Source organism: Macrotis lagotis, chromosome 4 (genome assembly GCF_037893015.1).
Source record: "Macrotis lagotis isolate mMagLag1 chromosome 4, bilby.v1.9.chrom.fasta, whole genome shotgun sequence".
In the NCBI taxonomy this organism is placed as follows: Eukaryota; Metazoa; Chordata; class Mammalia; order Peramelemorphia; family Peramelidae; genus Macrotis; species Macrotis lagotis.
Window position 1 is genome coordinate 261,675,321 of NC_133661.1, and position 12,094 is coordinate 261,687,414.

At 38.4% G+C, this 12,094-nt stretch overlaps 1 protein-coding gene across 3 annotated transcripts in view; it reads left to right on the forward strand.

Annotated features, from left to right (window-relative positions):
• Positions 1–5,385: 5,385 nt before the first annotated feature.
• Positions 5,386–12,094, forward strand: part of DAAM1 (dishevelled associated activator of morphogenesis 1) — a 222,193-nt gene continuing 215,484 nt past the window's right edge. Inside the window, exon 1 of one of the 3 annotated variants that reach the window (XM_074235915.1) lies at positions 5,386–5,675. The gene's annotated coding sequence lies outside the window, so the exon portion shown is untranslated. The remainder of the gene's footprint in view (positions 5,676–12,094) is intronic. The other 2 variants (XM_074235916.1, XM_074235917.1) reach the window with 2 other exon arrangements.

A 12,094-nucleotide genomic window follows, 5' to 3' on the forward strand; every position in this document is an offset into this window, starting at 1 on the left:
TTTTTTAAGCATACATCCCCAGTAGATTAGATTATGTTACTGGGAATGTATAGTGGAAGGGTCCAACCTCCCATTCAAGCATATGGAGATGTTCTTTGATTGTTTCTTGGCAGTTTAGGGAGAAAACATCTTATAATCAGTTGCTAAATTGGAATTAAATGTACATAAAAGGGTCATGAACAGAAGAAATCTTTTTTTCTTCTCTGGTGGTTTTTAAGTGAGGGGGAAGAAGAACTGCTTTTGGGGAAAGGGTGATGATGGAACTTCAAGCTCACTTTTTAAAAAAATATCTGTCCCTGAACACAGGGTATTGTTTCTTTTTGTATCTTTTGGCATTATGCTATCCTAATCTTAGGCGAATGAGTATCAGAGACAGAGGGACCCAGTTACAACAGGGAGTTGATAACCCACTTTATGTTGACCTTGTCAGACTTCAAGTAGAATTCCATGTATATTTCTGGGTGCTATAGTTTAATAAATTAGAGAGATTTTTTAGAGGGTTCTTTACATATGAGAGTCAATTAAAGAAATATAAGGGTGTTTAACCTGAAGAAGAGATGACTTAGAGGGGCCAGAGGAGCATGGTAACATAGAATGAAAATGCATGGATGGAAGGAATTGTGGATATATAGCTTAGAGAAGAAATAATTCAGGGGGTGGGGCATGACAGCTGTTTCCAACTTTTTACTTTTTCTTTTTTTCTTTTTTGTTTTTTTTGCAAGGCAAATGGGGTTAAGTGACTTGCCCAAGGTCACACAGCTAGGTAATTATTAAGTGTCTGAGGTCAGATTTAACTCAGGTCCTCCTGACTCCAGGGTGGTTGCTCTATCCACTGTGCCACCTAACTGCCCTTGTTTCCAACTTTTTAAAGGATCATCATATAAAAGAGGCATATAATTTGTTCTGTTTGGCCCAACAGGAGCAATAGTTACAAGGTATAATAAGGCAACTTCAGGCTTGGTGTAAAATAGAACTTTCTAGTAATTAGAGCTGTCTAAAAGTGTAATAGGCTGACTAAAGAGATAGAATGTTTACCCTTCTTAGAGGCCTTTAAGCAAAAACTAGATGGCCACTTGTAGGATATGTTATAGGGGGTTCTATTCATTTATGGGTTGTATTAAAGGTCAACTCTCTAATTCTATGTTTCAGTGAAATACAAATTCATTTATTTATTTTTTATTAAAGATATTATTTGAGTTTTACAACTTCCCCCCATCTTACTTCCCTCCCCCCACCCCATCACAGAAAAGCAATGTCAGTCTTTACTTTGTTTCCATGTTGTACATTGATCCAAATTGAGTGTGATGAGAGAGAAATCATATCCTTAAGGAAGAGACAAGAAGTCTAAGAGGTAACAAGATCAGACAATAAGATGTCTGGTTTTTCCCCTAAATTAAAGGGAATAGTCCTTGAACTTTGTTCAAACTCCACCCCTCTTTATCTGGATATAGATGGCACTCTCCTTTCAGACAGCCCAAAATTGTTCCTGATTGTTGTACTGATGGAATGAGCGAGTCCTTCAAGGTTGAACATCACCCCCATGTTGCTGTTAGGATGTACAGTGTTTTTCTGGTTCTGCTCATCTCACTCAGCATCAGTTCATGCAAATCCCTCCAGGCTTCCCTGAAATCCCCACCCTCCTGGTTTCTAATAGAACAATAGTGTTTCCTGACATACATATACCACAGTTTGCTAAGCCATTCTCCAATTGAAGGACATTTACTTGATTTCCAGTTCTTTGCCACCACAAACAGGGCTGCTATGAATATTTTTGTACAAGTGATGTTTTTACCCTTTTTCATCATCTCTTCAGGGTATAGATCCAGTAGTGGTATTGCTGGATCAAAGGGTCTGCTCATTTTTGTTGCCCTTTGGGCATAGTTCTAAATTTCTCTCCAGAAAGGTTGGATGAGTTCATAGCTCCACCAAAAGTGCAATAGTGTCCCAGATTTCCCACAACCCTTCCAACAATGATCATTATCCTTTCTGGTCATATTGGCTAGTCTGAGAGGTGTGAGGTGGTACCTCAGAGAAGCTTTAATTTGCATTTCTCTAATAATTAATGATTTAGAGCAATTTTTCATATGGCTATGGATTGCTTTGATCTCCTCATCCTTAAATTGCCTTTGCATATCCTTTGACCATTTGAAATGCAAATTAATTTAAAAGGGAAACTAATACCTGAAGGAGTCAAGGAAAACCTCATATAGGAGATAGCCCTCAAGTTTTGAAAGAACTTTGTTATTCTATGAATTAGAAATAAGAAGGGCATATATTCTAAGCATAGGAGAGCTTGTGCAAAGGCAAGGAATTAATAAAGGAAATATTGTATAAGTGAGAGGACTTCTCCAGAGGAAAGACAAGTCTTAGAATCAGGAGTGTTTTACATCTTTCTCTGAGAGTTTTCCTTTAAAGTTTGACTCTGGGCAATTGATAACCCCAGTGTTCTCCAAACTTTTTTGAGCATGCACTGTTTTCAATGTGAAAACTGAATTTCAAGGTGAAATTTTTGAGCATGCATCCCTAGTAGATGTGTATTTACTTATTTATACATGATAGACTTGTATTGCTACATTGATTTGGATGCATACACAAAAAAATTTTAAAAGATAAGATCCAACTTAATAAAATTTGATCTTAGAGTCAATAGGAAACCCAGTGGAGTTAATTGAATAGGAAACTGACATGGTCATTCCTGTGTTCCAGGAACACTACTTTGGCAGCTGATGTACTGGAGTGTTGCTGCCCTAAGCAGCCTAGGCTACTTTTCCCCCAAAAGTTTTTGAAACTATCCATGAGACAAATTTATTCAGAGGACTATAAACTTAACTTGCTGACATAGATTTCTGATATCCTAAAAAAAAAAAAGAAAGAAAGAATAAGAAAAAGGAGGGCACAAATTGCCAATTTGCTCCTCCTTTAGGCTTTTGGCCAGCAGACCAGCTTGACCAATACTGGGCACAGGGGAGCAATAGTCATCTGAATCAATATTGTATCCTGACTGAATATATTCTTTCCCAACTCTAAATGTCCTTCCCCTATTACTGCTAAGTAAGCTTCCTTTTGTTAATTATCTATTAGTGTTTCATTTTGTTCCATTCTCAAATCAGAATTGCTATATTGGCTTGAGTCAGACTCAAGTTTTGGGTAAAAAGGACAGACAGAGAGAGACTAGAAGACCACTGTAATAGCCTAAGTAAAAAACAAGGAGGAATTGAGGTAGGATGATGACTGAGTAGAAAAAAGGAAGAGGAGGGAAGAGATATTATGAAGCTAGAAATGATAAGATTTGACAACCACTTGGATATGTGGGGAGAGAGATGATGAAGAGTCAACGATATTGCCAATGCAGTAAAACCTGGATGACTAGAAAGATGGTAACACCCTCAGTAGAATTATGGAAAGTTAAAAGAAGGGTAGGTTTTGGAGGAAAGATAATGTAATTAAAACTCAACTATTCCAGTTCACTTGGAATTGGTTATGGGAATGAGTCTCCTAACAGCTTATACGGCCTTTAGGATCATTTTACAATTCACACTTTGGAGACCACTGAGCTAACCTCCCAGTGTTCCAGGTAATTTTTAAAGTGAGATGCAAATTTGTATTGGTAAGAATTTCCATCTTTTGATATCTACATCTTTGAAATCACAGATCCCTACCAAAAAGCAAAGCAAAACAAAACCAACAACAAATTGACAAAGTTGAAATATAAACCAAGTGCAAAAGTAGAAAATCATGTTTACGGTATTTTGAAATAATGTTATTACATAGTTTTAATTGAAAATTTAATTTGAATGTGCATTTTTGTGGGGTAGGGGAGTTCAGTATTTGCTAGGCAGTGTTTTTTATGTTAAGACATTGTAATGCAAAGAACTGATAAAATTAAAATTAAACTCACTGTAAAAATTCTTCCCTCAACATAAAAGTAATTTGCTTCCTAAAGGCCTTAACATATTTGAATCTGAAAAGTAATTAATTTAATGGAAAATATTGTGAAGACTCATTAACAACCTGTTAGTTTTCAGTATGATTTAGTATTCAACTTCCAGTTAAATGGTAGGTAGTGAATCTAAACATAAAGAACTAAAAATCTAGAAGCCAATAGTGGCAGCTATTTGGTTCAGTGGATAGTGCTGAATCTAGAAGAAGGAAAACTAATTCCAATCTGATCTCACACATTTCCTAATTATGTGATCTTGTACAAGTCTTCTAACTTGAGTCTGCCTCAGTTTTCTCATCTTTCAAATGAAGATAATAATAGCACCTAGAGTTATTGTGAGGGGAAAAAAAGAGATATTATAAAATATGCTATAGAAATGCTATCTGGATATTATTATTGTATTATTACCACTATATTCTAATATATCCTGCTCCATGACTTTTGGTAAGTCTAAATTTTATTCCAAAATATTCCAAAATAAACTCATTGACATTTAATCCTGTCAAATTCTAGTGTTTCCCCATCTTGATTTTGTTGTTTGAATTAAGAACGTTTTTTAAAAATAAAAGAGAAAGTTCTGTGTGTGGGGGGTGTTTTTTCATTAATTTTTTTAAGACTTACAAATGGAATTCACAGCAAGAGCAGTAAGACTACCTCCAGAACTGAACAAAAGCCTGCTATAAATGACCATGGGCCGGCACTTCAGCAGATGGGGGCAGTCCACCCTCTGCCCCAGCAACAGCACAAGGGACTGGGTCATCATGTTATTTGTACTGATTGATTCCACTAATTTTTCCGATGATATGCTTGCAGAACTTGTGCAATTGAGTTCTGCCCTCTAACATGGAAGGACGAGGAGACAGGAGACAGGAGAAAAGAGAAGGGAAAAGTCAGCATTTGGGGACCATTTAAATCAATGTGGAATCAGCATATTACTGTGAAGTTGTTTTTGAGAAGGAACTATTGAATGCTTTGATTTCTCAACGACAGAGAATAGAACGAGAGTCTATTTTGTTCTCTCGACTGGGGCCAAAAGATTCCTGAGTGGACAATGCCATTTCTCTGGGGCAAGTAAAAATCTCCCTTTCTCCCAAAGAAATCTGGAAACCAACGAGGGAAAAAAAGCCTCTTTGGGAGGTCCTAAGGTCGTGAGCTGGGTACAGTAAGGGTCCAGTAAAAGAGAATTAAAATCTTCAGACTTAGCCTCCCTTTTGCTAGGACCCTCCTTTCTAATCCGAATGACCACGGGGAAAGCTAGGAGATGAAAGGGGCGGGGTAGGAAGGGAGGCGTGTCCAAGGGAGGGAGGATCTGCGGGGAGGAGGCGGAGGCTCCTGAGGATTGCATTGGGAACTGTAGTCCTAGGCATCTAGGTGCTGAGAAGCTGCCCAGGGACCGAATCCCCTGAATGTAACTACAATTCCCAGCGCTCTCTGGGCCCCAGCCGGGAAGTCCATGCGCAGTCAGTGCTACATTGTATCCTATTAGTCTGGGAGTGATGTCACCTGCGAGCTTGTAACATACTAGCTACTACTGGGGAAACTCTTTAAAAGGATCCCATTGTATTCCGAGCTGCCTTTCGCAGCAGTCGCAGGCTGTCCAGGTAAAGAGGGAGCCCCGCGCGGTGCACGGTCCCTCCCTATAGCTTACGGGGACTCAGATTCTTCTCATTCATTACGAGGCACAGAGGGCACGGTGAGGAAGCGAGCGGGCTGCGTGTTCGTCTCAGGAAGGGCGGTAGGTTTGCGGGATTTGCTCTTCCTCCCTGACTTACCCTCTCTTCCTCTCTCTCTCTCTCTCTCTCTCTCTCTCTCTCTCTCTCTCTCTCTCTCTCTCTCCCTCCCTCCCTCCCCCTCCCCTACCCCCTCCCCCCCCTCTCTCCTCCTCTCCTTTTCCTTGAGCTGAGGGAGGAAGTAGGTAAATTTTAAACCCGTCGTTCAGGTTGGGTATGGGTGGGTACTGGAACAGGACAACTCTGGGCTTTCGGGCTTGGACTGAGAAGTCTAACTGCCCCTAGGGTGGGGGTTGGAAAAATGGCTGCACCTCGGTGCAAAACTGAGGCGAGCTGGGAAGAAGGGAATTTAGGGGGAAAGATGAGGGTTGTTCACCATCTCCCTCCACGCCCCCCTTTTCTTTCATGTATTTTCAGATGTGTTTTTACACGAGGTAAATTGACCACGTCCAATGCGTCGCCCCTCCTCGGGGATTCGGTGAAAGCAAGGAGGCAAAAGAAATTTTAGCTCCAGCTTGATGCTGCTGGGCAGCGCTGCTATGGAACAACTCTCTTCCTTTCATCTAATGCCCCCTCACCCGGGGTCGGGGTGTTGGAGTAGCAAAGGTTAGGTTATGAGAAAAGGGGATCCCTGCCGCCTGGCTGCTCTGAGATTCAGCTCCTAGCCGTAGAGGAGAGGTAGTGAGGAAGACGAAATGCTCTGCGGCGCCCCCCGACCCCCATCTCTAAAAAGAAATCACCGTTTCTTGCGCCAGTTGTAAGGGCCGTGCAAAGTTCGAAGCAGATTGTCGGGGGCAATGTGCATGCAGGACGGCGGGGTGTTGTGGAAATGAGTCTGGTAGTAGCCCTACAGCTGGGAGGGCGGGAGACAGTGCAGGAAACGAATGGTGGTTAAAGCCACCGCAGTGGGTTGTGGTGCCAGCCACTGAGCTGTCTAGCTGGTTGTTCCCGTCCCCATCCCCAAGGCGGTGAGCATCTCCTCCCTTGCCCTCTCCACGGTTTCCGAGATGAAGGGCACCCGGGCCAAGCTTGCATCCTGAGGCATCAACTCAGAAGTGATCTGTTGATATCTCTTCGCTGGGGGAAGGAGGGCTGAAAAATCTGGTTTTCTCAGAATGTCCTGAGAAGGAAGTGGTGTTTGGCTGGCTAGGTTTCCCACCCTTTTGGATAAAGTGTTGGAGGTTAAGGAACTAATACCAGAAAGGTTTTCAGTCCTGCGTACTTTTTTCTCACCTTGTTCTTTCCCTAATGAAGTATTGTGCCTTTCATTTTTACTGCCTCCTCTCCTTCCCAATTCCCCCCCCCCCCCCCGTATTTATATTGTCAACTGGTTTTGCTCTGTTAATTGGATCGGTAGTTTATTGAAAAAATGATGCTGGGCTGTGAATTATTTCCTTGAAGAAGGAGGGGAGGATGAATTCCGTTGCTATGGTAACCCCTTTTAAGAGTGTCTTAATATCTCGGTTTTCTTGATGTCTAGCTTACTAGCCCCCGGGAAGGCATGACTTCGTGGGCGTGGTCAAATGCTTGCCCCCTGTCAAGCTTCTCTTCTAATTGTCCGGCTTTTTCCCATTTGCCCTAGGAAAATTTTCTTTACTGGCTTTTAAAAGGAGTTTTAGAGACTTGCATTTGAAAGTCCTTCTTTCCTCTTTGTTTTTTCCTCTGAAGCCTAATGTCCTCTCATTTATAAATTGTTTTAGAGGACATTGTTATTGAAACCAGTTCTAAGGCTTAGGTTTTTAAACAATCTACTCTCCCTACCTTGGTAACTGTTGTATTCTTCAAGACAATAGCCTAAGGAAGAATAATGTTAGAAACGGTTCTTTGACTGCTTACACTTTTCTGAGACTGAAGAAACATTCGGTATGTTTAATCTAATTTGTGGATTAGGAAATGAGTAGGCCCCAGTTAATAAATAATGAAAATGTCTTCTTTTCTGTGGAATGTGCTCTGCAAATTTGGTATTCGAATATCTAGATTCTAGGCCCAGTTTTGATCATGGCCAAATTGCTACCTCCTGAGATTAAGCTTCCTGCTCTGTAAAATGCAGATATTATTTTTACTAGCTACCTACCCACCAAAATGCAAAAATACATTTTGCAGAATTCATTTTGTAAACTTTGAAGTGCTATAGAAATGAGCTATTTTTAATGTGATAAAACTGTTCACTTAAAAAGGTACTACATATATAACCTAATTTAAAAGATTTTATTCCAGTAGACATTAAATGGTTCTAATCCAGTTTTACTATTAAATTGCTATGTCCTGAGCAAATAATCCAACTTCTGTGACTTTCTTCTTTTTAGGAATAAGGTGGCATATTATGACTACAGTTCACTCAAAATTAGAAAAAGAATATCTTAGATCAGAAAGAGACTGGATAAATTTGGAGAAGGGAAATGAACCTATGCCAGCATAATTATGTAGAAGACATTGTTGGAAGCAATTGGGGGTTTAAAGCCACAGGAGTGAATTATAATTCTCCAGTGATATTAAAAAAAATTCTTAATTACTTAGAGTTGTGCTTCAGTTTTAAAAATTCCAAATGATATATGTACAAAGACTGTTTAGTTAAATCTTTCTCAAAACAATAACTTGCTTCAATCTCCTTCAACCAGAGTTCCTGAGCCTGAAAGAAAACCTTTTTTAAAACAATAGCTGTGGCTGCCAATAGAACAAGCTTATTAGGGTCCAAAAGGAGCCTGTATCACTTCTTCTATGCCATTAATTCTGACTTGTGTTGACCTGCATAACAAATTCATTTATTGTGCTTTTCTTTATTTTTCCATCCTAAAGCTACTTGATGAGTTTTAAAATTGTCCGAATTTTATTTTCTCCCCCAAAGCAAATTCATCTCATTTACATATTGCAATCTTTATAAAATGAACTGTGAGGATAGAAGTGTAGTTTTTCACTGTGTCTTCTGTCTTTCTCTCTCCCTCCCTCCTTTTGTACTAGCTGTGTTCTATTCCTGAAATACTTTCCTCCTTCACCTTCATGTCTTTGAATCCTTGGCATCCTTTTGGATTCAGCTCAGATTCTACCTCTTGCTGGAAGCCTTGACTATTCTTTCCCCCTTCTTCTCCATTCCTCCCCCCCCCACTAGAAGACCAGCTGCTGGTGCCTAGGCTAAGGTTACCTTGTAGGAAGGAGTAGCACCTGTTTTGCATAGGTGGGGTCGGTTTCTCTTGTAAAGAAGCTAGAAGACTGTCCTCAGGATTTGATTGGGTCATATGATTTGGGCTTGAACCTTTTTTATGGTTGAATACCTTTCTTACTATTTAAATTTTTTAGGCTGCATAAATATGTCACCTTGAGGTCCAGTCTGGAGCCTGAATTATTGGATTAGCTTAAACTAGGCATGGTCCAGAAAACCTTTTATTATGGATGTACATTATCATATATAGCTATTTATATACATATTGTCCCTTCTATCCCAATGTAAGCTTCTTGAGAGCAAGGGCTGTTTGCACATTTTTTCTTTGCATTCCTAATACTTAGCACAGGGTCTCGCATTTTCAAATGCTTGATAAATCTTTGTTGTTCTCCTGAGTCTGAAGTCTATCACTTTGTCCGTTGCTTCTCATTTATACACTAAATGTCCATATACATTCATGTTGATTTAGGCATATCATAAAGAAAATACTAATGGCCTGAGAAGCGAAGACAAATTCACCAACTCTCTTTATTAATTATATGTGTGCACATTCATGTGCTAATTTATTTTAATAAGTGGGGTCTTAATTTCATTAGGATTGGGAACTCCCAAATGAAAACTCCTTTACCAATGTGGTTCAACATTTGCTCGATGACTTCTGGATTTAAGAGTTGCCTGGGTCACTGAAAGGTTAAATGAATTGCCTAGGGTAAATATATGTGAATATCTAGTTAAATGTAGTATTTAAAATATAGTGGTCTAGTTTCTTTCCCCAAGCTCAATTCTTTCCCATGTGACTTTTGACAGAACAATCAGAATCAGGATTAACTGAATTTACCCTCTACATTAGGTGAAATTGATTTCAGTTCATTTGATGAGGCAACTTGGTGAAGTAGAAGTATGGATTTGGTGACAGAGGACCTGGGTTCAAGTGACTATTGTTATTACCATTTAATCTCTCTGTGCAACAGTCTCCTGAAAAATGAGGGATTTGCACTATATGACCTTTTGAGACCCTTCTAGCTATTCAAATAACATTGTTTTAGGCAATTTTTCTAGTTTGAATTTTCATTGACTCCATTTCATTGATACTCCAAGGTTTTAAAAAGCTTTTTGTATTCCTTTATTAGTGCTCTATCTTAAAAATATTTTTTAAAAAATCCTTATTTTTGCTATTTCTTTGTTTTTTACATCAGATCTATTTCTGAAATATCATCTTTTTCTCTACTCAATGAGTCATCACCATGTAGAAGATTTAAGAAGGAATAGGGAAAGAGAAAGAAGCAGTTTAGCAAAACTAGCCAATTCAACCCCACATATTTGATAATTTGTAATATTACTTATCCACAACCTGTCTCCTTCCTCAACCCTATTCTCCCTCAAAAAAAAAAAAAAAGGAAGGAGGGATGGACATTTTCTCAACTTTTCCTGGTCAAGCCTATGTAGCAATTCATTGTCTTTTTGATTCAGTTTAATTCTCTATGCCTTAGTGAATACAGGTCTCCTAGGTGTCTCTGAATTTTTCATTTTGTCATTTTTTTTTTGGCATTCGTGATATTCATATACCACTATTTGTTTAGCTTTTTCTTTTTTATTCCCACAAAAAGAATACTGGTTTAATTATTTTAGTATACACGAGAACTTTTTTTTAAACTAGAATTCACAAGTTTTCTCAAATAAAAGTTGTTCAGCGGAATGCTGAGGAAGGTGATGGAAGGCTGACAAGAGGTTAGTCTACCAGAAACCTTTGGAAGGCCACTAATGGCTCCCAAGACACTGTTTAGAAGTGAGTAAAGTGAGTGATTTTATTTTGTTTTTGGTATTTATCATTTTACGCAGTCAAAAAACCATCTCTTTTCTGTGATGATGGAAGGTGTGATGAAGAATAAGAATATCATTTACTTGGTATTGATGTTGCTTTTTGGTTAGAGATGGACTATGGTCCTCAATATAAATTGCCAAGTGGAGTCAGAGAGAGAGGTATGTTAATGGCTCATTGGTTATATAGTTGACTGGCAATTTTAAAGTGTTGAATGAAGGTGTGCCAAGGAATTTAAATTCTTGTTTTGTGAAATAATCTAGTATGCTAACAATTTTCATGTGAACGTGGTTTTTATTTGAGTTACTTTTTGTCAAATTTCTTTTTATTTATGGAATTGTTGCTATCAAAACAGGATGTTACCTTTTGTAAATATATTTTGTGGCATAAAGATTTGGTGGCTTTGGCTTGAAGAATTTTTGGTCTTCTGTTAAATTATGTTTTAAAAGGTTGCAGTTGCAACTCAAATTTACCCCAAAAGCTGGTAACTACTGGGAACTTTAGGTGTTTGGTTCATGCAGTAATAACTAGCACTTGTAACTTCCATTGAGACTTCTTTTGGTTTTTATCTTACTTGTCATATTTCCACATGTTAAATTTGACCTTAAATAGTAGAAAATAATCAACCCAGTTCAGTAAACTTTTTATCTCAATAGGAGCCAGCAACCATAGGCTAAAAGTTTTTCATTTTGAATTTGGGGGGAGATTTTTCTTTGAATGGACCAGGCATTCTGACTCATTCATTATTTTTTTATTTAACTTTCCAACACTTCAAAGATGCAAGATAGAGCTTTCAAGAAACGAAATTCTCAAAGCCTCTACTCAAACTTAATATGCTCTTTTAAAAAATTAAATTTTATGACATTTAAGGTTTCAAACTTTCTTCCTTCCTTTGCCAGCCTGCACTAGAGAAGACCAACATTTGACTCAGATTTATATATGTAAAAATCATTCTTTGTATTCTTTTATTTGTCATTTCTTTCTCTGGAAATGGCCAGCATCTTCCTTCAAAGGGCCTTTGTATTTTTTTTTTGTATTTATACTACTCAGAATAACTTGGTTGTTCACATTTACTATTCAGACAATATTGCTTATATAAAATGTTCTCTTAGTTCTGCTCATTCTGTTTTTCATTATGTCATGCAGGTCTCTTCCATGTTTTTTCTAAAAATAACCTACTCAACATTTCTTACAGCATAGTAGTATTCCATCACAGCTTGTTTAGCCATTCTCCAATTGATGGGCATCCCCTAAATTTCTAGTTCTTTGCCACCATGAAGACAGCTGCTTTAAACATTTTAGAACATGTAGGTTCTTTTCTTTTTCCCTTGAACATCTTGGGGAACATATCTAACAGTGGTATTGCTGAGTCAAAGGGTAATACTTAATATACTCCTTATGATTTTTCTAGATGTGAAAATGATGTGGAATAGATTTTCCTATATGGC